This window comes from Microtus pennsylvanicus, chromosome 2, assembly GCF_037038515.1.
Source record: "Microtus pennsylvanicus isolate mMicPen1 chromosome 2, mMicPen1.hap1, whole genome shotgun sequence".
Taxonomy (NCBI): domain Eukaryota; kingdom Metazoa; phylum Chordata; class Mammalia; order Rodentia; family Cricetidae; genus Microtus; species Microtus pennsylvanicus.
In genome coordinates, this window is record NC_134580.1 from 121,312,958 (window position 1) to 121,316,099 (window position 3,142).

Sequence of the window (3,142 nt, forward strand, 5' to 3'; positions counted from 1 at the left end):
ATCAAAAACCAACGCCAAATACTAAATGGGACATGATTCAGGCTAAGCTAAAATACGACTCCAGTAAAGTTGTTGTACCATCCACTCCCGAACAAGGACCCTTCTAAGTAGCTAGCGAGTAGCCTCAGCCCTTTCACTCCTCCTGCTGTGACACTTTTCAGGATATGAAAGCAGTCACAAAGCCGACTTCAAACACAGAGGCCTTCTGGAATCCACTGCAAGCCTCCAGTCTTCTCCAGCATTCAAAGAACAGGCCAAAATCTGCTTCACCCCATCATCACGTGGTCATTTCAGTCTGCACTCATTGGCCCCTTCCCTGTCTCCATGGGAAACTTTTCAGACATCCTCTGTTCTCGCCAGATTCTGCCCACCATCCCAGCTGGGATCCTAATACTACCAACAAATCCAAGGAGCCTAGAGGTCCTGCGGTGGCTACAGCTGGACATGTAAAAGCTGGCTCTAGCCTGGTGTTCCCTCTCCAGTCAAGCAGTAAACTGCTTTGTAGGATTCTCCCTGAGTGAATACTCAGGGTAAGGGATATGAAGTACGAATCTGACCAGCCAGACGTTTGACTTCACCTTGTTATCTTTCAGGATTACAAATTGTTCCCTTCTATGGTTTTGCAACATGAAAGACCAAGAACAAACAGCAACCACAGCCCTAGGCCATTTCTAATCCCACACAGATCAAAGGAAAGACCTAAGACAAGTTGCAGTCAACAGCCCTAATAAGCAGCCACCTGTCCACATTATCTTCAAAGCATGAGGTAGAAGCCTGAACCCACCCCCTATACTGCAAACCCCCAAAACAGTGCTGTTTCATTCTTCACCAGATGAATTTACGACACATGGGCAAAAACTGAAAATGATCAACAGGACTATCAGATACCTTTTCTCAAAACTAAATACCCAAAGAACTAACAAAGCTTTTCTATGTAGATCAGGCTAGTCCTGAACTCAGATCCACCGGGTATATGCCAACACTGCCCAGCAAACTAACAAACTTAGAGGAGCACTAAGAGTAGGTGGAATGCAATGGAATGCAAGCCTGGCGACGTCCCTGCAAGTCATCTGACTTGTGCCCAGGCCCACACAATAAAGTTCTTTTTCCCAGGCCTCTAGAGACACCCTTCTCCCTAAAATGCCCTTTATTACATCCTGATAGAACAGTTGGAAACACCCAAAACTATGCTAGTATCATGGACCATTTCCACCCAAGATGTGTGTATGGAGAGGAAAGAAACCTGGAAATACTTGACTGCAGTCAAACAGGTCTTTCTGCTTTTATTCCACTCGTTTTTATACTGCTCCAATCAAATATGCACTCTCATGGTTGACCAATGGCAAAGGTTAAGCAAATCTGCAGCAAACACTCTGCGAAACCAACCCTGACAGATCCCTCGCATGCACTGAGGTACACTGGGCAGAGATGAGAATGTCCCTGGAACTCATTTCCAGACAGGTCACGTGGCCTGGCTTTAAAGCCCTATTACTTCACAGTTAGGAACCTCAGGCTCACTAGTCTGGTTATAGCTGGCACCCTATACTAGTGGAGAGGTCAGGTGATTGGGCATTTCTCTTCCTATTATGATTGACATTTTATTTTTATTTTGGTTTTTCGAGACAGGGTTTCTCTGTGGCTTTGGAGACTGTCCTGGAACTAGCTCTGTAGACCAGGCTGGTCTCGAACTCACAGATATCCGCCTGCCTCTGCCTCTCGAGTGCTGGGATTAAAGGCGTGCACCACCATCTCCCGGCTTATGATTGACATTTTAATCACACGAATTGAAAAACTTTGCAGGTCAAGACGATAACTAGACTTTGCCTGCTGCCTATAGCAAGAAAATTGAACATACAAGACACTTGATTCTTCCTATGCTCAAAATACCCTCTAATGGATATCAACCTTTACAGGTAACTCAAAATGAACCTCCAATATATAATAGGCAAGACTAATGTGGAACTCATGCTCACTGAGTGGAGCAAAGCAACTCACCCTTTTAAATTTGTGTGTGAAGCCTCCTAATGTAAGTAAGCACGTAGTTACCATGGAAGACCAGGAATCTAATCCAGAACTAGGATACAGGCAGTTCAGAGCTGCCTGATGCACTGCACACTTCACCCCCCTCAACTTCCTGACCACGGCTTTACAATCTTCTCATTGCAGTTTGGACCAACTGGGCAGTCTGGGAACTTCCACAGTATTCTGGATTGGACTCAAGTGGCCTGCCACAAAAAAACACTTCCTTTCACTGCTTTGGGGGGAGCCTCAGTTAGTCTACAATCCCAGCACTCAGGAGGTAGAGGATCAGAAGACCACCTAACAACTCTGAATTATATGACAGCCTCTCAGAATAAAAAAAAGGGGGGGGGGGGCTGGAGAGATGGCTCAGTGGTTAAGAGCATTGCCTGCTCTTCCAAAGGTCCTGAGTTCAATTCCCAGCAACCACATGGTGGCTCACAACCATCTTTAATGGAGTCTGGTGCCCTCTTCTGGCCTGCAGGTTTACACACAGAATATTGTATACATAATAAATATTTTTTAAAAAAAGAATAACAAAAAAAATCCTCAAATATGTATGTCCACAAGGGAACAGTTCAAGATATAGTCTAAACTCACACCTCCCTGTACTCTTGGCTTGAATCCCGATTCAAGGCCAAATCTTGTTTAAAAAAAAAAATACTGGGGGCAGAAACATTGCTTGGCCAGTCGCATAGTCCTGGGCTCTATCCCTAGAGAAGACAGGTAAGGATTACCAGACTGAGCAGATAACGAAGCTTTTCTACCTGTGGAGATGACAATAGCATTCTTAAGACATTCTAGTCTTGTTTTCTGCAAGAACACTCCATATAATAACATGGATTATTTTATTATATACTTTCTATAAAAACATCCAAAGCACAAACACACATGACCCACCATCAGGGAGCGTCAGAACCCCATTCTCCTTTTCCCTCAAGCATTTATATCCCAGTCACAAAAATGGATCTGTAAAGGATATATAAAGACAAATGAGATCTTGCTTGTTACTGTACAAGCACCTAAAGTGATCTTGACAAGAGGGAGCAAAATCTACCCAATTAAAGAAGCAGGCACCTGCCACCTGCACTGAGACAGACACAGGCCAAGCTATTGCTTCTCA